At 37.6% G+C, this 25998-nt stretch overlaps 1 protein-coding gene and 1 pseudogene across 8 annotated transcripts in view; one reads left to right on the top strand and one right to left on the bottom strand.

Moving 5' to 3' along the window:
* DGKH (diacylglycerol kinase eta) overlaps positions 1–25998 on the bottom strand; it is a 204830-nt gene that overhangs the window by 167225 nt on the left and 11607 nt on the right. The gene's annotated exons all lie outside the window — the stretch shown is intronic.
* On the top strand, positions 25800–25924 carry LOC116574649 (annotated as a pseudogene).

Here is a 25998-nt window from a genome sequence, read left to right as displayed (position 1 = left end):
TTACAGATTAACAAGGGTGCGAAAAGAATGAGCGTGGAAGGTCAGCCAAGTACTTACTGCACTTTTACACTTAGATCTCACTTTCATTGATGTCCTCAGCCCCAAGAGATACACTTCTATGATCAAGTAAATATTTTAGCTATAAAATTCTTTTGCTTTAGAACAGTGAGAAACAATGTCACAGCATAACCACTACAAACCTGCCAGCCTGAAAATGAATATTCTAGATGTGTTGCCAAACTGGAGTGCCACACTTTCGAACACCACTAGTAAATGTAACATCAGCGTAACCAATTGCAGAAATAGGATCTAATGCAGGAAAGAGTTCAAAAGAGACATGCTGCGAGCTGAAGCTCACTTTCCCATCTTATTCCATTTAATCCTTGTAACAACTCCATGGAGTGATCTACTCATCTTAATTTGAAAATGAGAAAACTGAGGCTTAAAGATATTCATTAACTCACCTACTGGCATACAACCAGTACATGTAAGAGGCAGAAGGGTCCCTATGCCTTAAAAACCCAGGCAAGATCCATTATGACGCACTATTGCTCTACTGCTGGATATGAAACAGAGTACCAGCTACCACTCCTTTCCAGTGTGGCATCTATATCCAATGTGCTATTTCGTTTTTCACAACTTGTTCTGTTAAATTAAACCATGCATTTATTAGAACTTTTGCAGTATTATTCAACATGAGAAAACTATACCAGATAGTGAATAATTAACTCAAAGATGTGTTTTATTAATCTTTGTAATTCTGGTGCATAAATAGTACTATATTCAGGGTGTTAGGGGGACAGTAGATGGATGGGTAGTGGAGACAGCCTGTTTGGAACATGACCTGAGTTAGTGGATACACAGATACGTTATGGTTCATATGCCAAGGTAAGGCAGAGATGCCTTTTTTTTCCCCCCTTTTCATAATGTGGATTGCTTCCAGGGTCATCTTAATACTTATTTTAATATGTCACAATAAATAAAGAGTTTACCAATATTTCCTTTGTTTAATTTATGAAAAGAAGAAAGGGCAGATAAAATCTAGTGCTTTTCACAGCTGATTTTTGAGTGAGACACCTGAACTTTAACCATCCTCAGGATGAAGTTTTGGTAAATGTGGTGACCTTATTGAAGACATGAAACTAAGAATAATAGGGTGTAATCATGGCAAAAATCAGATTCTGAAGAATTACTTAATATGGCTTCATTACTCCTTAGAGAACACACTTAACTCAGTAATAATCTCCTATGTCCAAAACACAAAAAAGGAAGATAAATCAGCACCCTTCAACTGTGATTGTTTTCTAGGTACCGTAAGACCATAACGACTATAATGAAAAGAAAAAATCATTACTTCAAAACATGTATTAGGCCATAATAAAAGTATAAACAGAACTTTCTAAATTTTCTGATTAGTCTTTCCTGTTGTAGACAGTCTAATCAAAGTGTCGTGGTAATTTCTATAAGAACACCTGAAAAAAAGTTCACTGAATCCAGTGGACACACACAGAAAAGTATGTTTTAAAGTGAGGGTAGCAAAGTACTCATATAGCAGAGGACCAGAAGAAAAAGCCATTGTGCAGTTGAATCTTGCCGGGATGCATTTCTTCCCTGGGGCCTGACTTCCGTTACTCATTCTTCAAGGCTCAGTTCAACATAAGTCTTCCCATCTGCCCGCCAGCAAGGGGCACCCTCTACGCTTGCCTCTTTCACAGCCTGCATCCATTACCACATATATTTGTATACAAGGTGTCTGCCCATCCATCCCCTACAAGAAGGGACTGTTTTCTACTAATCTTATATCCCCAGCACAGAATGAATCCTTAACAAGTGGCAAAGAAAAAGTATTAGCAAGCTGCATACCTTGCTAAATAAAATACTGAGTATCTATTGGGCAGGATACTAGTCTAAAATTGAGTTATTCCTATCACAGAGATTTTGAAGGGAAGGATGAATAGTACCACCACAACTAAAATATATAAAAGAATTTCTCAAAACTAGAACGGTTCCCTTATTCATTCAACAAAGACTTTTTAGGCAATAACTTTCTAACAGGCAGTATTCTAGGTACTGGAGATAGAGCAGGGGAAAAACCAAATATCCCTGCCCCCAGGGACTTTTTATTCTAGTGTTAGAAGAAGGACAACAGAGAAGTAAACATACTATATAGGTATAGGATGGTGACCAGTGTTGAGGGGAAAGGAAAAAAGGAAAAAAACTGAAGCATGCCAGCCTTGGGTGGGGATCTGCAATTTTGGAAAGCATTCCTGGGGCAGGTCTCACTGAAGGGACATCTGAGGAAAGGAAGGGAATCTTATTAGTTAAAGAGACCTTTTCCTTTGTTTAAAAAGTCATTGGTTAAAAACACTATGTTCTGTAAGTTGTTGAAATAAACAAAACTCCAAAAAGACACTGCCCTATCAATGCTTTCATAATGAGATTTCACAATCCAGTAAATTTAGAAATTACTTTAAGCAGAACTAATGAGTTGCCATTATCTGATGACAATGAGCAAATCTATGTTTCCTTGCAAGGTAAACTTTTTTCCTTTGACCATCACAGAGTAAAATTTTTTTTAGATGCTGATTTTATTTTAATCATCAAACTTGCTATGGTATATTATCTATTTGTTTTAATATTAATATAGTAACTGACCTCTACTGAGTATCAGTTATGTTCCAACCATTCTCTAATACTCGTAGTATCTCATTTAAATCCTCAAAACTCTGTAAGGTAGGGAGTACTATTTTCCCAATTCTACAGGTCAGTCTGCTTTAGAGAGATTAAGTAAATTCCCACGATGTCACCTAGACAGTAAGTTAGACAAATGGAATTTAAGACTAGATCTTTCTCAAAAACCAAAGCCCATGTTCTTAACCACAACACTTTACTGCCTCAAAGGTAAGAGCAATTGTATTATATCAGCATTTCAACATACCTGCTTATTAATTCTTCAAATATAAACTTCATATGGAAAGAGACCTCATAACAAGGTGTTTTTTTAAATAATTCACACATTAAGCAATATGAACGCCTAGAAGCAAAATACAGCCCCTATTTTTAAAGATCATTTTGGGAATCTATTTCATAAACTCAGTGAATGGTGATCCCAGAAGAGTGATTACAACAGGGAAAAGGAAATAAATGTAACTGATAAAAATAAAAGTAAACCACATCCTTCTGTCTCTAAGAATATCTCTCATCTCAGAGTTGTTCCTTTTAAATTAAATCAACACAGAAGCAAGAAATGTATTATTAATTGTTGGATCAATTGTAGCAATAATTAATAATTAAACCCAAAGATTAAGAACTAATGTAAATTGTTGGTGTTCACAAACACAAAATGGAATCTATTTGTCATTTCAAGTTTTTATGGTCTTTCTGGGATAAAAGCCATTTTTCTATCACATGAACAGATTATCTCAAAGTCAAATATGTGTTTGGTGTAGGGAAAAATGGGTCATCTTAATGAAATGAGTAATTCTGTGTTCTACCATCAAAAAAAATTTTTTTAAGCGATTTGAAATCAAAACTTAAACTAGTTTCTCTTCTGACAGAACAGATTTTGGGGTATACTATTCTGATTTGATGGGTTCAGAAGTGATTGATTTCAACTCAAATACTGACTCTGCTTTCATGAATAATAAAAAGTATTTAAAAGTCTTTGATAATTCTTTTCTCCTGAGGAATAAAAAGAAGAAACTCAACAAAGTTAAGTCTTTTAATAGATGTTTTCTTGTAGAATCATTTCCTAAATTGGATTTTACAGACCGTTTTAGTCTTCTTTGAAAAGAAAAACTTAGAAATGAATGTTATTTTTCCTTTGAAATAGTTTCATATACAGACGATTGCTGTTATTCTCAGTAGCTATGCTCTATAAACTTGTTGCAGGAGCAACAAATGATACCATAAAGCCAAGGCAACCTAGAGAAAGAAGAAAGCTGGAGGCATCATGCTCCCTGCTTCCAAACTATATTACAAAACTATAGCAAGCAAAACCGTATGGCACTGGCATAAAAACAGACACACAGATCAATGGAACAGAATAGAGAGCCCAGAAGTAAACCCACACACATTTGGTCAATTGATTTACAACAAAGGAGCCATGAATATCCGCTGAGGAGAGGACAGTCTCTTCAGTAAATGTTGCTAAAAATACTGAACAACCACATGTAAAAAAAAAATGAAACTGGACCATTTCCTTACAACATACATAAAAATTAACTCAAAATGGATTAAAGACTTGAATGTAAGACCTAAAACCATAAAACTCTTAAAAGAAAATTCCCTGATGGTCAGTTCCTTGACATCGGTCTTGGCGATGATTTTTGGGAGTCTGACACCAAAAACAAATGCAACAGGAGCAAAAGGAACCAAATGGGACTAGATCAAACTAAAAACTATCTGTAGAGTCAAGGAAATCATTAACAAAATGAAAAGGCAGAAAAATGAAAAATGAAAAACAGTTGCAAATCATACATTTGATATGGAGTTTATGTCCAAAATATATAAAGAACTCAAGAAACTCAATAGCAAAACAAACAAACAAAATAGACATTTTTTCAAAGAAGACCTACACATGGCCAGCAGGTATGTGAAAAGGTGTGCAACATCACAAACATCAGGAAAATGCAAATCAAAAGCACAATGAGATATCATCTCCTATCTGTTAGAACAGCCATTATCAAAAAGGAAAAAAAAAAAAAGCCCAATAACCTTTTTTTGGTGAAGTTGTGATGGGACTATAACATGGTGCAGTCACTACATAAAACACAGAGGTTCCTCAAAAAAATAAAAATAGAACTACCATATGATCCAGAAATTTCACTTCTTGGTATTTAATCTGAAGAAAATGAAAACACTAACTCAAAAAGATACACCCACCTCCGTGTTCACTGCAGCCTGACTTACAATAGCCAAAACATGGAAACAACCTAGATGTCCATCAGTGGATGAAGAGATAAAGAAGATGTGGTATATGTACATACAATGCAATATTACTCAGCCATTAAAAAATGAAAGAAATCTTGCCATTTGTGACAACATGGATGGAACTTGAGGGCCTTATGCTAAGTGAAAGGTCAGACAGAGAAAAACAACAATTTATATACGGAAACTAAAAAAATACAGTAACAAAATCCCCAGACTTGTAGATACAAGAAACAGACAGGTGCCAAAGGCTGGTGTGGGGTTGTGGGGGGGGGGGTTAAAATGGGTAAAAGGGGTCAAAAGGTACAAACATCCAGCTATAAAATAAATAAGTCATGGGTATATAATATACAGCAGGGTGATTGTAGTTAATAATACTAAATTGCATATTTGAAAGTTGCTAGTAGAGTAAATCTTAAAAGCCCTCATCACAAGAATAAAATATTTGTAACTATGTATGGTGATGGACACCAACCACACTTACTGTGACCATTTTGCAATATCTATAGATATTGAACCATTATGTTGCATATCTAAAGTTAACATAGTATTTTATGCCATTATATCTCAAAACAAAACTGGGGGCATCACATTACCTGATTTCAAGCTTTACTACAAAGCTGTGATCACCAAGACAGCATGGTACTGGCATAAAAACAGACACATAGACCAGTGGAACAGAGTAGAGAGCCCAGATATGGACCCTCAACTCTATGTCAAATAATCTTCGACAAAACAGGAAAAAATATACAGTGGAAAAAAGACAGTCTCCTCAATAAATGGTGCTGGGAAAACTGGGCACTATATGTAGAAGAATGAAACTCGACCATTGTCTTACACCGTACACAAAGATAAACTCAAAATGGATAAAAGACCTCAGTGTGAGACAGGAATCCATCAAAATACTAGAGGAGAACATAGGCAGTAATCTCTTCGATATCAGCCACAGCAACTTCTTTCAAGATATGTCTCCAAAGGCAAAGGAAACAAAAGCAAAAATGAACTTTTGGGACTTCATCAAGATCAAAATCTCCTGCACAGCAAAGGAAACAGTCAACAAAACAAAGAGGCAACCCACGGAATGGGAGAAGATATTTGTAAATGACAGTACAGACAAAAGGTTGATATCCAGGATCTATAAAGAACTCCTCAAACTCAACACACACAAAATAGACAATCACATAAAAAAAAATGGGCAGAAGATATGAACAGACACTTCTCCAATGAAGACATACAAATGGCTATCAGACACATGAAAAAATGTTCATCATCACTAGCCATCAGGGAGATTCAATATAATTATTTAAATAAAACAAAACTGAGGGCACCTGGATGGCTCAGTCATTAAGCATCTGCCTTTGGCTCAGGTCATGATACCAGGGTCCTGGGATCAAGCCCTGCATTGGGCTCCCTGCTCAGCCAGAAGTCTGCTTCTTCCTCCCCCACTTCCCCTGCTTGTGTTCCCAATCTCACTGTGTCTCTCCCTGTCAAAAAAAGAAATAAAATCTTAAAAAAAAAAAACCTGAATAGAACAACAATAAACAGATACCTCAAAACTCAAGAAACTAAAAAAAGTCTCTGTGAATACTGAATTAGTGAGTACTGAACCAAAACTCCTAGGGGAAATGCAGGGCTAAGTTCTTGTGAGCCTTTCCATCAACTAATCAATACCTAGCCCTGTTTTACACCCTGTTTAGTATCTGTTGTTGATCCACTAACATTGAACCCATGCCAATAGCACTTGAACTCACACTTCAAGAAAGCTCAGATAACAATTTATTCCTTAAGGCACGTATGACCTTCTTAATTTTACAAACTCTAGAAAGCATTTCAGGACTAGGCTTGGGGCCAGTTTTAAACAGCAAGATCACCACCAGAGAGCATAAAAATGTGAAAACCGTCTCCATAAACAGACCACAAAAAGGTCACTTATCTACTATGGGGGAAGACAGACAGTCACCTGGATCAACCCCAGCTGGTGACAAGTTCATGCAGCAACTCAGATTTTTCCCCACTCTACACATGTCCACCAGTGACCACAAAAGCATGGCAAGTATTGATTTTGGAGTTACAAATAGGTTTTAGTGAGTAGGTGAATTAGCAAATACAGAATCCGTGAATAAGGAGGATCCACCCAAAACAATGTTAAGCATATGCATGTAGCGTTGTTTCTTGTGTGAAGAACTGTATTAAATGTTGTGCTGTGTCACACAATAGCACCAGCAAGCTGCACTAAAGAATGCTGGACATCAGAAGGTATGACTTCTAACCTCACAGTGATGCAAAAGCAGCATTTCACTATTGGTCACATATATAATCACTGGCTGGGGTCATATATCTTGTCCTATTGTGTCAAAATACATTCCAATGGTTTTTTGCATACAAAAAAATTTCTAGTAGATGTGCTGATACAGTTCCAGGGGCTGAAAGAACAGAATGTGTCACAGAAGAGGTACATTTTATCAAACTAGTTCCTGTTAGTATTCCATCAATACATTACTAATAGTAATAGTTATACAGTAATAGTAGTAGTAATACATTCCAGTTTCCTAAAAACTTTTGTCCAGTTAAGTTTTAGAAATGTTACCAAGAGCCAAGGCTTTTCATTATAAAGATTTTTACATTAATATTTAATTTATTAAAGAAACAAATTAAAAACCAAAGTCAGTCTGAAGGTAAGTTCAGCTTATAAGCCATATTATTCTATTTACAAATCTGGCAAATTTCAACAATCTGTCTTAGAGGCTACTGGTTTTATTATCAATATTTAACCTTTTACTTTTTAGAAAAATTAGGTTATATAGACTTTCAGCTTCTAACATCTCAATAACATCCTAATAATAATCACATCAATAAATACAGATCATACCAGTAGGGAGTATTTTTTGTTTTTGCCTTTATACAAATGATAAATTATTGAATTATTATTTGATTATTCCTTTATATGGAATCAGAAAAATTAATGCATAGTCTAGGTGGGTGATACCATCTATCTTGGACTATTCCTACAGAAATGTTTAATCCATCTCTATAAATATGAAGTATACCACCTAATTATCAGATGTTTTATTAATACAAAGACATTGGTATTTGAATTCCTTTGGTGTAAAAAATTCAAAATTTCTCTTTGCATTTTTCTGTAATGAGATAAATCCAAATTTAAAAACTAAAGGTTTTTCTTACTGCAAAAGCAAACAGGTAACCTGTAAAACAGAACTGAAAATAGAAATAAACAAGAAAAACCCTCAACAAAGTAGGTTTAGAGGGAGCATACGTCAACATCATAAAGGCCATCTATGAAAAATCTACAGCTTGCATCCTTAATGAGGAAAAACTGAGAGCTTTCACCCTAAGGTCAGGAATAAGACAAGGATGTGCACTCCCACCACTTCTATTCAACAAAGCACTGGATTCCTAGCCACACCAATCAGATAACAGAAAGAAATGAAAGGCATCCATATTGTCAAGGAAGGAGTAAAACTTGTACCATCTACCAATGACATTATAGTCTATATCATGAAAATCTAAGAGACTTTACCAAAAAAAGGCTAGAACTGATTAATTCAGTAGATTCACAGGATACAAAATCAACATCCAACAATCTGTTGCATTTCTACACACCAATAATGAAGCAGCAGAAAGAGAAATTAAGGAAACAATCCCATTTACAATACCACCAAAAATAATAAGATACACAGGAGTAAACCTGACCAATGAGGTGAAAGACCAGTACGCTGAAATCTATAAAACATTGATGAAAGGATCTGAAGACAACATAAAGAAACAGAAAGACATTCCATGCTCATGGATTGGAAGAACAAATACTGATAAAATATCTATAGTAACCAAAGCAATCTATACATTAAATGCAATTCCTACCAAAATACCAACAGCACTTTTCACAGATTTAGAACAGACAATCCTAAAATTTGTATGGAACCACAAAAAACCCCAAATAGCCAAATCAATCTTGAAAAACAAAAGCAAAGCTGGAGGCCTCACAATTCTGGACTTAAAGTTACACTACAAAGCTATAGTCATCAAAACAGTATGGTACTGGTTCAAAAATAGACACCTAGATCAATAGAACAGAATAGAAAACCCGGAGATGAACCCACAATTACATGATCAATTAATACCCAATAAGAAAAAGACGGTTTCTTCAACACGTGGTGCTGGGAAACTGGACACCAACATACAAAAGAATGAAAACGGACAACTTTTTTTATACCATACACTAAAATAAATTCAAAATGCATTAAAGACCTAAGTGTGAGACCTGAAACCATAAAAATCTTAGAAGAGAACATGGGCAGTAACTTCTTTGACATTGGCCATAGCAACTTCTTTCTAGGTATGTCTCCTAAGGCAAAGGAAACAAAAACAAAAATAAACTATTGGGACTACATGAAAATAAAAATCTTCTGCACAGCAAAGGAAACAATCAACAAAACTAAAAGAAAACCTATGGAATGGGAGGAGATGTTTGCAAATGATATATCTGATAAACGGTTAGCATCCAATAAAAAAGTTATGCAACTCAACACCAAAAAAAACAAATAATCCAACTTAAAAATAGGCAGAAGACATGAATAGTCATTTCTGCAAAGAAGACATCCAGATGGCCAACAGACACATGCAAAGATGCTCATCAGCACTTATCATCAGGGAAATGCAAATCAAAACTACAATGAGATATCACCCCATACCTGTCAGAATGGCTAAAGTCAATAATACTAGAAGCAACAGGTGTTGGTGAGAATGCGGAGAAAAAGGAACCCTCATGCACTGTTGGTGGGAATGCAAACTGGTGCAGCCAATGTGGAAAACAGCACAGTGGTTCCTCAAAAAGTTAAAACAGAAGTGCCTCATGATCTAACAATCACAGAGTATTTACTCAAAGAATACAAGAACACTAACTCGAAGGGATATATGCACCCCTGTGTTTATTGGGGGCATCATTTATAATATAGCCAAGAAATGTAAGTAGCCCAAGTGTCCATTGATTGGTAAATGGATAAAGAAGATATGAGATATACATATGTATAATATTTTATAATGGATAAATAATGGATAAATGAATGGATAAAGATGTGATATATATATAATATTTTATATATGTTATATATTATGTTTTATATTTTATTATTTATTTTTATTTTATTTTTTATTTTATTTACCTTTTTTATTTTAATATAAATATTATATATTTATTTTACTTTTAGTTTATTTATATTTTGCTATATTTTATATATGTTATATATTATGTTATATATATGTTATTATTCAACCATAAAAAAGATTAGAATCTTGCCATTTGCAATGACATGGGTGAAACTAGAGAGAAAACGCTAAGCAAAATCTCAGAAAGATATATACTACATGATTTCACTCATATGTGGAATTTAAGAAACAAAGCAAGCAAGCAAAGGGAAAAAATAAGAGAGAAAGAGAAAAATCAAGAAACAGACTTAATTACAGAGAACAAACTGATGAGTTAAATAAGTGATGGGGATTAAGGAGTGTACTTGTTGAGATGAGCACAGGGTATTGTATGGAAGTGCTGACTCACTGTACTGTACACCTGAAATTAATAAAACACCATACGGTAACTAACGGGAATTAAAATAAAAATAAAGAAATAAGAAAAGAGCAAATACTCATAATTCTATAATACAGTGAGGAACCACTATGTCTCTGATATGTCCTTTCCTGAGGCCCAGAGTCTATACATACTACAATCTCCTCTTCTGCCCCATATATGGGAGTACCTTCCATGTCAAGATGATGCTAATAGTTAATTTGTTCACCTATCTACTCTCTTAGTATCTACTAAACGTCAACTGCCCAAAAGGTGCCACATACCTGATGGAATTTTTTATATAGATACAGCATAATTAATTTGACCAGTTCCTTATTATTGGACATTTGTATCATAAACAAAAAATGAGAAATAATCTTTCTGGCTAAACACTGGAAAGGTTTGAGAAAGTATTTGCCTTGTCAATTAATTTTTGTTTTAAGATTTTATTAATTTGACAGAGAGAGACACAGAGAGAGAGGGAACACAAGCAGTGGGAGAGGGAGAAGGGAAGCAGGCTTCCCGACGAGCAGGGAGCCCGATGTGGGGCCCAATCCCAGAACCCGGGGACGAAGACCCAAGCCAAAGGCAGATGCCCAACCAACTAAGCCACCCAGGTGCCCCGCCTTGTCACTTAGTTTATAGTGAGTTTCAATATGTCAGAATTCCACAAGCTCTCACTTTATATTCTCTTCTTTAGTGTCACATTTTAAAATTCTTTCCAAGCCTGAAACTATGCAATTACTTACCTATATTTATTCTAGTACTTTTACAATTTGTTTATTGTAAATTTGATCTTTATCCTATCTAGAAAGTATGTAGCCCATAATGTGAGGTAAGAATCGGGCTTCCAATTTTTTTGACTAAATGGTGAACCAGTTGCCTTAAGAGGAATTATTGAGTAATACATTTTCCCCCCACTTGAAATATTATCATTATTATAAACTATATTCTTATATATTTATAGGTAAGTTTCTGAACATTTTATTCTGTTCCATTTATCTTTCAATTTATTCCCATATCAAAGCCACATTCATTATTTTTGTAGCTTTGTTACTTTAATGACGTCTGCTTGGCTAGGTACCCCTTGTTACTCTTCCTTTTCGACATATATTATTTTAACACCTTTTAGATCATTTTAGTGAGTTAGCCCAAATTCAAATAGCAAATGTATTTGTAATTGTGTAAATTTGAAAAGTAAACTTGATAAAACTTGGAGCATTCATCCAGATTCATTCTGCATCTCAGCAAAGTTTCAGTTTTCTTGATGTTTCCATTGTTTTCCTGATATTCTGCATGTCTTAAACTTATTTTTCATTTTTATCTCACTAAAAAAATCTTGTAATACTATTTGAGTTTATAGTGGGCCATTCCTATGAAGCCTACTTTATCATTGCTTTTAACTATGGTAGAATGCCCTTAACATAAAACTTACCATCTTAACCATGTTTAAGTATGCGGGTCACTAGCATTAAGTACATTCCCATGGCTGTGCAACCATAGCCACTATCCAACCACAGAATTGTTTTCAGCTTGCAAAACTGAAGCTCTGTACCCATTAAACACTAACTCCCCCTTCCCTGATACCCCTCAAGCCTCTGGCAACCACCATCCTGCTTTCTGTATTTCTGAAATTGACTACTTTCAGGACCTCATCTAAGCGAGATCACATGTTCTTTTGTAGCTGGTTTATTTCACTTAGCATAATGTCCTCAAAGTTTATACATGTTGTAGCAGGTGTCAGAATTCTTTCCTTTTTTGAGCCAATCGCATGTATATCCCATGTTTTGTTTTGTTTTTATTCGACGGTCAATGGACATTGGAGTTGCTTCTACTTTTTGGCTCTTGTGAATAATGCTGCTATGAACATGAGTGTCCAACTGCTTTATAACTTAAATGTTTTATATATCATGTGCTCGAACTATATAGATGGTTAATTAAACTACACCTCAAGTTCCTAGGCCTTATCAGCCTATAGGTATACATGGGGTCACAGTGATGACCATAATCCATATTGTACTTCTGTTTCTCTTACTTGCTCATGTGGGAGCAAGTCCTTCCCCTTCATCTAAATATTTCCCAGGGAATGTCTCATGCATGTTCACAGTTTGCCTTGACAGGAAAGTCAGAGCATGTGACTTCCCCTGTTCATTCCAGCTTCTCAATTACACCACACATACTGGGATCCTGAAGGGAATAATGTCACAGAATGAGCATTTTCCTGCCCCCTCATTAAATCCACCATCATATTCCATAACAAAGGAGAATGAAGGAGCTGACGGAATGTGTTAGAATGCTTCCTCTTTAAGAAGAGAAGGGGAGGGGATTCTGGCTGGTTCAGTTGGTAGAGCATGCAACTCTTGATCTTGGGGTTGTGAGTTCAAGTCCCATGTTGTGTGTAGAGATTATATAAAAATAAAATCTTAAAAAAGAAGAAGAGGAGGAGGAGGAGGAGGAGGAGGAGGAGGAGGAGGGGAAGGGCCATGAATGCTTGAACAGTAATAATTTAGAACTGTCGTGATATATATAGATGATGTTGAGGTAACAGTGTTACCAGGGGAAAGTTGAATCTCTTTCAACATTCTTCCCTTCCTACTGTAGAGTCTTAGCTAGATCTATGAGAACGTCTCCATCCCCTTATCAACCTTCAAAAAGGTTTACAATTACACAGCTTAGACTCTGGGCCTGCCAAAGGCAGGCTAGGCACAGGGATTTTCACTACGACTGAAGATTTCACTGGCAACTCGCTCCCTTGCATACTTCTAAGTGCAAAAGCACCTTTCAGAAAGAGTGCCCTTCACCTCAAGATCCTTTTTTTCTTTTTTAAAGATTTAATTTATTTATATATTTATTTGAAAGCAAGAAAGAGAGAGCGAGAGATCAAGAGCAGAGGAGAAGCAGGCTCGCCGCTCAATCCCAGGACCCTGGGATCACAACCTGAGCCCAAGGCAGACACTTAACTGACTGAGCCACCCAGGTGCCCCTCAAGATTCTTGACTATGTGGCTAACATTTATTGCCACTTACTGTGTGCCAGGCACTGAGCTAAGGACTGTATCTCTTCAATCCTCACAAGAACCTTATGAGAATTTAAATATGAGAAAATTCAAATTTGGAGAGGTTCCTGACTTAACCAGTAAGGACTAGAATTAGGACTCATGTGTTACTAAATGCACGTTAAGTTTTCATTTGTATATTGTTGTTGTTTTAAATTCCAACCCAGATCCATTTATTTCTTTGAGGAACTATTCTCATGTTCTGAGTAAAATATTCTTTGTGTTTTACTAATGAAGAGACCTCAGCTATACATACATGATCCAGGGATTTTCCCTAGCAAAACCTATTATTAATGCATCTGTAAAGCATACTTAAAATAATTAAAACTGGGGCTACCTGGGTGGCTCAGTCAGTTAAGTGTCTGACTTTGATTTTGGCTCAGGTCATGATCTCAGGGTTGTGAAACTGAGCCCCTAGTCCAGCTCTGCACTGGGCATGGAGCCTGCTTAAGATTCTCTCTCTCGGGACGCCTGGGTGGCTCAGTGGGTTAAGCCGCTGCCTTCGGCTCAGGTCATGATTCCAGGGTCCTGGGATCGAGTCCCACATCGGGCTCTCTGCTCAGCAGGGGGCCTGCTTCCCTTCCTCTCTCTCTGCCTGCCTCTCTGCCTACTTGTGATTTCTCTCTGTCAAATAAATAAATAAAATCTTTAAAAAAAAAAAAAAGATTCTCTCTCTCCTTCTTCCTCTACCCCTCCCGTCTCCCTCTCTTAAAAAATTTTAAATAAAATAATTAGAACTCTACAGTTTTTTAGTAGACTTTGTTTTCTTTCTCTCTTCCTCTTTAATTTGAGTGGCTAAAATTTAATTCTTTGCAATGATTTTCTCTTCTACCCTTCCTTAGCTATTTGGTCCCATAGTCACTTCTGAAGACACCTCGAGTGCTCATTCTTTACCGAACATAAATCCCAGAGCTTGTCATTGTAAACCCTCCCCTGTGTCAACCCTCAATCTCCCTATCCCCTCTTGCTCTGCCATACTTATTTAACCAAATCACAACCCTGATTTAACCCAGTTCTCTATTTATTCTGTGCCTACAGCCATGTAGTTGAACATGGTCCCACAGCCAGGGTGACTGCTTATCTTCAATTCATGGTCCCCTGCCTCAGGTGTGCCTAAAATGCCTCCTGATATTTACCCTGCATGCCTACTCCATTCTCCTATTCTCCTATTTAATTCTCCTATCACACACCTTTTCCTCTCTCCCAGATCTCTAAGATCCTCTCCCCCCATCTTATTCTCGGGGGATGATCTAGCTTCTTATTCCATAAAGAAAACTGAAATAATCAGAAAAGAGCTTCCCAAAAGCACCTCCTTCCGAATCTACTGCACCCTCCAGATAAATGATTCTGCTTCCAGATCAGGTCTGCACGAGATCCCATCCTGCCACACATATTGGTGATGGAAGCATCAACTTCATCCTTCAGTGACCACCCCCCCAACATGGACGACTAACAGACAGACACATTTCCTTGGGACCTAGAAAAACATTTTTTTCTCTGACAATAAAATTTTGTAAATGATCTTGTTGCTTTGGCTACCAGGAAGCTAGGGGACAAATTAATAAGTCATCTTTAACAATAGATAGATGGTAGATAGATAGATAGATAGATAGGAAGGACACAGACACTCTGCTTTACAGACTAACCTACTAACATTCTTGGTCTCATAGTCCTATCTATATTTTACCTAAGCTTGATACACAATATTGAACATAAATCACTTCAAATGTTTTCAGAAATGTTGGGAAATAATAGTACATAGAAATAAACCAGGCAGGGGCACTTGGGTGGTTCAGTTGGTTAAGCGTCTGCCTTTGGCTCAGGTCATAATCTCAGGTCATAATCTGCCTGCTCAGCGGGGAGCCTGCTTCTCCCTCTGCCCCTCTCCATGCTCCTGCTTTCTCTCTCTCTCTCTCTCTCTCTCAAATAAATAAATAAAATCTTTTTTTAAAAATTAAATAAATAGATAAATAAATCAGGCAGAGAAATAGGGGGGAAAAGGAGCATTTCGGGTTGACGGAATATGACATGAAAACACGTGGAGATACAACAGTACCTGCCTTACTTTGGGAACAGAGAAAAGTTTGACAGTGACAGAAAACACAACTGGAATACCAGGGCCCTGACTCTGCCTGGTACGTTCCAACACCAGATATCTGCATAGTTCATGTCACTTCATTCAGATCTCTGTTCAAAATCACTTCACCCAAGAGAGTCCTTCCTGGACCTAGTCAACCCAAATACTATCCACACACACATATACCACACCCCATCACTCCCTCCCCCTTTACTCTGTCTTATTTTCCTTCATTATGCTTAGGAACATCTGACATACATTTGTTTATATGGGTATTAACTACTCCTTTGATAGAATGAAGATCTAATAGGTAGGATTTTTTACGTTATTTTACTATCAAACTGAGAAAGACCTACTAAGCTATGCTAAGAAATTTAGACTTTATTCCGCTAGCAATGGGCAATGTCTAAGATTCATACAAAATGTGTTATGATCATATGTCCCTTTCTTAGAGAGAACTCTGGCAGTAGACGAAAGAGGAAATCCACTGCAAACATCGAAGTGATAAATTTTGCAGGTCTAATGAAGTTAGGGTAAGTAGCAATAGAAATAAAAGGAAATGGATAAATTCACAACAAACACACCCAGTAGACAAAGGGACAGTATATCATCATAGATTGAAACCAGGCATCAGACCAGTCCCTGGAGAGCTGTGCAACCTCCAAGTTACTTTCTAATCCTTGGATTCCTAAATTCTAAAACGAATATAATAGTTATACCTATCTACTTAACAGCTTTGTTATGAAGATTAAATGAGGTAACATATAACAAAACAGAACTGACTACACTTGGTGACTGCTGACTGAGCTCCATGAGGAAGGGGGCTGTGTTGCCTCATATGGAGCCCTGCCAGCCGCAGTAGACTCTGAATGCATTTTTATTGACAGCAAATGAGTTAATGAAGATGATCAGCAAGATAAACAGTCAAAGTTAACTACAAGGCAAATCCTTTAGGATATAAAATTAGTGAAGCAAAATGTGCCTCGTAGGTGCGGTGACCGTGCACATACCTGTTGGGTTTGAGAATGCAAGACTGAGATGGCTAGAGGTCTCTAACTAGAGTCAGCACTGGTAGGCAAAGGAGATACAGGTCCAGGTCTCAGGAAAGAACACAGGCTAGACAAAGACTGGTACAGCTGGTAGGACAAGTCTAATCGAATCGATCACATTAACTAAGACAGAGGCAAACAGACTTAGAGTAAGAATCCTAGGAAACAAAAACATTTAGCATTAGCCAAAGAAGTCAGGGCTAGAGACGGACAGGCAGTAAAAAGCTAATAAGAAAGATAAGACAAATTCAAACCTTGAAAACAAAAGGGAAAGATGTGAGAAAAATGGTCAACAGCATCAAAACTGGCACAAAATAACAGTTGAGTGAAAACTAAAAGGAGACCACCGGATTTTTTTAGCAATTAGGTGGTAGTGACCTTTGCAAAAGACGTTGTCATAAAATGGTAGGGGCAAAAGCCAGATTGTGTGGACTGAGGAGTAAATAGGACTTAAGGAGACAGGGAGGATGCCAGGAAGAACATCTCCAGGCGGAGAGAGAGAGGAGGAAGCAGGCTCCCTGCTGAGCAGAGAGCCTGATGGGGGGCTCGATTCCAGGACCCTGAGATCATGACCTGAGCTTAAGGCAGAGGCTTTAACCCACTGAGCCACCCAGACGCCCAAAAGACATTTTATTTTTAATGATAAAATAATGGTCTATAGAACATAATAGTTTTATCAAGTCTTTTAAAAAGTCAACAAAGAACAGCAGTCTATATACCCTACTGATTAAGTTATTTAGGAAATACATGACTTGTGAATAATTGAGTTATCCAGATTTTATATCAATTTTCAAAAATAATTTTTTTAATTTTAAAAAATAATTATAAAAATCAAGGATATAGAAGCATATGGTGTACTTCTTTATCTTTCATTACCTACTTACCCTATGAGGCAAAAATCACTATATCCGTTCCGTAAATGAGAACCCTGGCCTTCACAGAAATGAACTGTATTAGTCACAGTATGCTAACTGATACAGCAAACAATGCCCAAATCTCAGAGGCTTAACACAGTAAAGGTCTATTTCCTTCTAGTGTCACCATCCAATGTGACCAGTGAGGTTTAGGGACAGAAGCAAAGAGGCTCCATTCAAGGATCCAAGCTCCTCTCACTAGATAATCTACATCTAGATGGCAGGTGAGAGAAGAGACAAAACACAGAGTCCCATAAAACGCTTCAGAAGCCAAACAACAAACGTCACTCCCATCCATATTCCCCTGGCCTGAACTCAGTCACATAACCCCACCTATCTGCAGGGGGAAATGAAGTCCAACAGAGGACCAGGAAGAACAGTAGAAATAGAACCTGATGGGCACAGCATTCTCTGTCACATTAAGTAACATGACTAAGGTCACCTAGTAGGACCCGAAAGAGCCAAGATACAAACCCAATACTATTAACTCCTGAAAGGAACCTTGCTATCCTATCCCACTCAAGGTGATTCATTTCACTGAACCCACCCCCCACTGTAGCACGTCTTCAAATGGCCACAACAACTCTTGGTTACAGTGTTATGTGTATTTTTTTTCATCCATCATTTATGGTCCGTCCTGCAATTCCCTTTTACAAATCAATGGTTTCAGTCTTCTGAGGGGTGTATATACAGATATAAAATGCGGGGAGCCCTCCAAAGCCCATCCATGCTATGGAATGCATGAACCCCAAGCTAAGAACTCTTCTCTATAGTACCACTTTACTATTGACACTGTTTACCTACTTCCAACTTTCTACTTGCTTTCCCTGACTCCCACCACCCCCAACTTCAGTTGCACTGATCCCTCTCCTTATCACAGCTTCTGTCTCTTGATCTTTGCATCTGCTGTTCCTTTTGCCTACATTGCTTTTCCCTCAGAAGTCCGTGATCCATTCCCTCAAGATCTTTGCTCAGATGTCACCTTCTCAGGAAGACCTTTCCCCTTCCAACCCCACCCCCACTCATGTTTTTTCTCTACAGCACTTCCCACCTCCTAATATGTGACACAGTTTACATATTTATGAGTTTATAACTTCTGCCTGCATTACAATGTGAACTCCAAGAAGGCAGAGGTTTTTGTCTATTTTGTTTATTGCTCAATCCCCAGCACCTATGAAGGTGCTTGGAAACACCATACATATCTTTTTGAATGAACTGAGGGGCAACAAAGGAATAAAAAAGAGAAGGAGCACCCGGGTCGATATAGGGGCCTGGAAATATCCTGGTTCTTACGCTGGATTCAGGACTGCTTGTTTTACCATTCTGCTTCACAAATTACAGAGATATGTTCATATATGTAACATGCATATAACATGTTCATAGAACATTATAATTATATACTATGTTCATATAGCATCTATAATACACATTATATGTATTTATATATGTAAGCATATATAAAATTTATATTTATTATATATTAATGATATCTAACATTATATTATAACATTACTTTAATATTATAATTTTTTTTTAGAGAGAGAGCAAGAATGAACATGGCCTAGGGAGAGGGAGAGAGAGAATCTGAAGCAGGCTCCACACTCAGTGCTGAGCCCAAAGCAGGGCTCAAACTCATGACCCTGAGACTATGACCTGAATCAGTAACTTAACTGACTGAGTCATCCACGCACCTCTGTTGTAACTTTAAAGTACTATATGAGTTTACATAAATAATCCAAATCAAAACAGTATGCCTGCTCAGGTATACAGCTTGGCAAAATTTCTCTTTTAAATAAAATAGGTAGATGGAGAAAATGGCACCCCCAATGTCATTTTCATCTCTTAACTAGTTAAAAATAAATTCTATGTATACCTTTTCCTCAACTATGTTTTAATGGGCCACATGAAAAATTACCTTATATAATTCTTTTTAACACTATATCATGACCTTTTAAAAATAGCATCTGACCTGATGGAAGTGAAACTAACAGTTTTCTTTGAAAACCTACTCGAAGAGTTAGCTACCTAAAAGCATTTCTTTTAACTTAGTCCTTCTAAAGATTCCACGATTTTGCTAACAGGAATTAAAATCAGGAGAAATCTCAGCTGAAATGTTTTATTCAGAAATTTACTTTGCAAACACACACTCTTAAACGTGTCACAACAAATGTGGGATTCGGAAGCAAAAAGACATTATAAAATCCATGACATTGGTGAGAGATATACTTACAGACTAAAAAGACTGAGGAAGGGGTAGAGAGGGGAGAAGGACAGGGACAGGGGAAGCGTGGAGTGGGGAAGAGAAGTGGAGACCGCCGGCCCCCATCTGTGCCTGCACCCTGCAGAGGTAAGGCTTCAAACCGAAACGCTGATGGAACTCCTGAAAAAAGGAATCTGGAACCTACCACTGGGTCCACTGTGCCAGGGAATAATGGTAACAAGTCTCGCTTTTGAGTTCCAGCCTGCCATTTACTCAGCAGATACCAAACTGAGTCTTGGATTTATGATTTGTAAAATTTAGGTAATTTTGCAGAACTGTTACGTAAGCTCCTGTTTATTCAGTTCATTCAGTTACAGAAACTGCTCTGTAAACAATAAAATGCTAAGTAGAAATGTATTTCAAAATTTCTGACATAAATGCCCCAAGCCTATACATAAAGATTTATTATAGTAAATCCCATGTTGGTGGTCTGAAAAAGTCATGGGACTCAAACGGCACAGGGAGAAGGTTAGAAATTCCAACTCCATGCATGATAAAGTTAATCATATTTTTTTGGTATAAAACAAGAGCCTAATAGTCTTCCAAATACCCTCATAACAAAGAGCAAGGGGAGGGGAGATTATTACCATATACGTTCATTTGAAAAAAAAAAAAAAAAAATGACTACCTGAAGCAGAAACAACGAGCACTGAATCTTAAATTAAGACTGTTATCAATAACGGTTACTGGTCATTTTAAGCCACTTAACCAAATCAAAAATATAAAAGTATTCCAAGTGACTAAATATTCATGGAGAAATATACGCGATACCCAGCAAAACCACACAAATTTGCCAAGGGAAAATAATGTACTAACATGTTACGGCCTTTTTTGAAGGTCTGTTCTTAGATATAAAACAAACTCTCTTTAATTAAAACCTTTGCTTATAAACACATTTCCTGAGTAAGGAAAGCCTAACACATCCAATAGGAGTGAAACCCTGTCCCCTGGAAACAGAAAGGAGCCCTGGGTGGTTGACAATGGTCGTGTCATATAACCTTTTGTCACTCCTACCACAACAGCAAACATGCAACCTTAAACTAAGCAAGAGCTTTCTAAATTTAGATACTTTCAAATTAGGCATCTTCAGTTAGATGTAAAGGTTTAGTAAATTATTTATTATGTCTCTTATCTTTAATAATGGAATATCATGTTTAACTTGTAATCAAAATGGAAAGAAAGCTGTTATACCATGTATTAACTGTACCAGGACTCAGAGTTTCCAGTCTATATTTAGTTCACATTAAAATGGAAGCAAAGACGCAAACCAAGCTAAAAATAAAATGTTCTACAAAGATGAGATTTTTAAATGGATTGAAATCTAGCTTTATTTGGTCCCTTAAATGCCGAGAGCATTGAGCAGCACCTTAACTTTGCAGTGCGTTGCAAACCAAACTGTACCGTTTTCCACCATCTAGAACAGGGGTCAGAAAACTATGGCCCAGGGCGCCTGGGTGGCTCAGTGGTTAAAGCCTCTGCCTTCGGCTCAGGTCATGATCCCAGGGTCCTGGGATCGAGCCTCACATCGGGCTCTCTGCTCAGCAGGGAGCCTGCCTCCTCCTCCTCTCTCTTTCTACCTGCCTCTCTGCCTACTTGTAGTCTGTCTGTCAAATAAATAAAAATCTTTGTGTCTTCCTCAGTCACAAAGAAATGGAAAAATGTTCCATGCTCCTGGATTGGAAGAATAAATATTGTGAAAATGTCTATGCTACCTAAAGCAATCTACATATTTAATGCAATTCCTATCAAAGTACCATCCATCTTTTTCAAAGAAATGGAACAAATAATGCTAAAATTTATATGGAACCAGAAAAGACCTCGAATAGCCAAAGGGATATTGAAAAAGAAAGCCAACGTTGGTGGCATCACAATTCCGGACTTCAAGCTCTATTACAAAGCTGTCGTCATCAAGACAGCATGGTACTGGCACAAAAACAGACACATAGATCAATGGAACAGAATAGAGAGCCCAGAAATAGACCCTCAACTCTATGGTCAACTAATCTTCGACAAAGCAGGAAAGAATGTCCAATGGAAAAAAGACAGCCTCTTCAATAAATGGTGCTGGGAAAATTGGACAGCCACATGCAGAAAAATGAAATTGGACCATTTCCTTACACCACACACAAAAATAGACTCAAAATGGATGAAGGACCTCAATGTGCAAAAGGAATCCATCAAAATCCTTGAGGAGAACACAGGCAGCAACCTCTTTGACCTCTGCCGCAGCAACATCTTCCTAGGAACAACGCAAAAGGCAAGGGAAGCAAGGGCAAAAATGAACTATTGGGATTTCATCAAGATCAAAAGCTTTTGCACAGCAAAGGAAACAGTTAACAAAATCAAAAGACAACTGACAGAATGGGAGAAGATATTTGCCAACGACATATCAGATAAAGGACTAGTGTCCAGAATCTATAAAGAACTTAGCAAACTCAACACCCAAAGAACAAATAATCCAATCAAGAAATGGGCAGAGGACATGAACAGACATTTCTGCAAAGAAAACATCCAGATGGCCAACAAACACATGAAAAAATGCTCCATATCACTTGGCATCAGGGAAATACAAATCAAAACCACAATGAGATATCACCTCACACCAGTCAGAATGGCTAAAATCAACAAGTCAGGAAATGACAGATGCTGGCGAGGATGCGGAGAAAGGGGAACCCTCCTACACTGTTGGTGGGAATGCAAGCTGGTGCAGCCACTCTGGAAAACAGCATGGAGGTTCCTCAAAATGTTGAAAATAGAACTGCCCTATGACCCAGCAATTGCACTATTGGGTATTTACCCTAAGGATACAAACGTAGTGATCCAAAGGGGCACATGCACCCGAATGTTTATAGCAGCAATGTCCACAATAGCCAAACTATGGAAAGAACCTAGATGTCCATCAACAGATGAATGGATCAAGAAGATGTGGTATATATACACAATGGAATACTATGCAGCCATCAAAAGAAATGAAATCTTGCCATTTGCGACAACATGGATGGAACTAGAGCGTATCATGCTTAGCGAAATAAGTCAAGCAGAGAAAGACAACTATCATATGATCTCCCTGATATGAGGAAGTGGTGATGCAACATGGGGGCTTAAGTGGGTAGGTGAAGAATCAATGAAAGAAGATGGGATTGGGAGGGAGACAAACCATAAGTGACTTTTAATCTCACAAAACAAACTGAGGGTTGCTGGGGGGAGGGGGTTTGGGAGAAGGGGGTGGGATTATGGACATTGGGGAGGGTATGTGCTTTGGTGAGTGCTGTGAAGTGTGTAAACCTGGTGATTCACAGACCTGTACCCCTGGGGATAGAGTATTATGCCTCCATCAGAAAGGATGAATACCCAACTTTTGTAGCAACATGGATGGGACTGGAAGAGAGTATGCTGAGTGAAATAAGTCAAGCAGAGAGAGTCAATTATCATATGGTTTCACTTATTTGTGAAGCATAACAAATAGCATGGAGGGCATGGGGACTTAGAGTGGAGAAGGGAGTTGGGGGAAATTGGAAGGGGAGGTGAACCATGAGAGACTATGGACTCTGAAAAACAATCTGAGGGTTTTGAAGGGACGGGGGGTGGGAGGTTGGGGTACCAGGTGGTGGGTATTATAGAGGGCACAGATTGCATGGAGCACGGGGTGTGGTGCAAAAATAATGAATACTGTTATGCTGGAAATTTAAAAAAAAAAAAAAAATCTTAAAAAAAAAAAAAAAAAGAAAAAAGAAAAGAAAAGCAAACTATGGCCCACCAGCCAAATGTATGGGCCATGTTCTGGCTACCTGATTTTGTATAGCCCATCAGTTACAAAGGTTTTCACAAGTTCAAATGGCTTAAAAAAAAAAAAAAAAAAGAAGAAGATAAAGTGTATTTCTTAATACCTGAAAACTATATGAAATTCAAATTTCATGTCCTTAAAGTGTTACCACACCACTTATTCACTTAAGGATTGTCAATGGATGGGGCACCAGGGTGGCTCAGTGGGTTAAGCCTCTGCCTTCAGCTTGGGTCATGATCCCAGAGTCCTGGGATCAAGCCCTCCATTGGGCTCTCTTCTCAGCAGGGAGCCTGCTTCCCCCTCTCTCTCTGCCTGCCTCCCTGCCTACTTGTGATCTCTCTGTCAAATAAATAAATAAAATCTTCGGAAAAAAAAAAAAAGGATTATCTATGGCTGCTTTCACGTGACAATGGTAGAGCTGAGTAATTTTGACATAGACTTTATGTCCCACAAAGCTTAAGACTTTACTCTCTGAACCTCTACAGAAAAAGTTCACCAAGTTTTGCCCTAGATGAATGTTAATTATTCTTATTATTCAAAATACCTTCCTGCTCACACCTGGCAAAATACTAAAATTCCTACTCGCCTCTCATATCATATTGAGCTTCTGAACAAAAAAACCTATCAATATTATTTTATTCTCATTTCTTAACAATCTTCTGGCCATGTTTCTGCTTCTCCTCATATTTGGATCACTACCCCATCCAAAAATTCCATTCAGAATTATGGTTAAAAGTTTTGAGTAATAGTTTCTAATCTATTCTGTCTGTTTCGAATGTTGGTGTAAACTATCATGGCCCACTAATGGGCTCCCACCTACAATTTGAAAAATGCTGAGCATTTCTTCCCTAGATTACTCTAACTACAGTTACGGTGAAAGATAATGTTTTAGTTGCACCAACTGCATCTCCTTAAGCAGGGAAAAATACAAATCAATATTTCCATATAGTGCCTTACCGTAAAGGCACAAGAATTTATTTATACAACTTTCATGTTAAAGTAAAACCGAGGTACAAACTGAAGATTGTGATGACTATTTTGTTACTGTGCTTAAAGAGATGTCTTAACCCAGATATAATGTTGCAAAGTTCTGAATATCATTTAGGGGGTTAGGTATGTGTTACCTAAATTTAAAGACCCATAAAAAGAAAGACCCATCAATATTCCAAATTAACTGTAAGAATACATAGAAATGCCAGATCAATGAGAGCACAGTAAACCTAATTAGGAGATATTTTTGACACATGAAGCTTTAAGACCTTGGCGGAGATGAGTCATTGTCAGAAAAAGTCAGAGATGGCTCCTTTGTTGATACCACGTGGCTTACGATGGTTGAACAATCTCAGTCTGCAAATCTGACCGAGATTCCTCCAGCCAGTCCCTGTATTCATGGGCCAACAGTATCCATCGGGCAAAAAAAAGTGCACAAAACAAGCTTCTTTCACATTCATGTTCAAAACCAAGGTGGTCTGAGTTTATATTAATGCTGTTTCAGAAAGTCTTGTCCTTAACAAATATCTGCAAAATTTTCTCTAGTGGTAAATCTGAATGTAAAATCAACCTCCTCCTTAAGATAGAACTAAGAATTAGGAATAAGAGCTAACAATAAGGAGAGAGGATGAGATGGAATGAATTCTAGCTCCCATTGGCTTTCTCACATCGGCACCATTTCCACTTTTTTAAGTAAAGGATTTTTGTTTCCTTTGGGGAACCGGAGTCAGCCATAAAATTATCTACTGTTTAACACCCGAGTAGCTAGCTGAGACTACCCGAAATTCTACTTAGCTGATACAGAGAAAGGAAAAAGTGAAAAAAATAGTACACAGCAAGGGCAAAGAAACAAGAAAAAAATGAAAAGGAGAACAAAGAGTATACAAAGTGGGGATGTGAGGAGGATACTAAAATGTATGGGAGAATTTCATTATTAAATCAGATTAATTTTAAAAGCATGCCAGTCTTGGGGCTCCTGGGTGGCTCAGTGGGTTAAGCCTCTGCCTTCGGCTCAGGTCATGATCCCAGCATCCTGGGATCGAGCCCCATATCGGGCTCCCTGTTCGGCAGGAAGCCTGCTTCTTCCTCTCCCACTCCCCCTGCTTGTATTCCCTCTCTCGCTCTGTGTATCTCTGTCAAATAAATAAATAAATAAAATCTTTAAAAAAAAAAAAAAGCATGCCAGTCTTACTTTTTACTTTAAAAGTCATCATAAGTAGCCTGCTCGGTAGTATATGCAGCCTGTTGATTATATGGATTGCCCTAAGGGACCTTAGAGACAGCCCTTTGGGTGGATGCGGGGTCTGACCTCATGGCTATTTCCAATTTAGGTTGCAGGTAGGTATGCAGGGTACCTTT

This window comes from Mustela erminea, chromosome 15 (assembly GCF_009829155.1).
Source record: "Mustela erminea isolate mMusErm1 chromosome 15, mMusErm1.Pri, whole genome shotgun sequence".
NCBI classification, from domain to species: Eukaryota; Metazoa; Chordata; class Mammalia; order Carnivora; family Mustelidae; genus Mustela; species Mustela erminea.
Note: the sequence above shows the minus strand (reverse complement) of the source record. Positions and strands in the feature narration are given on the sequence as shown.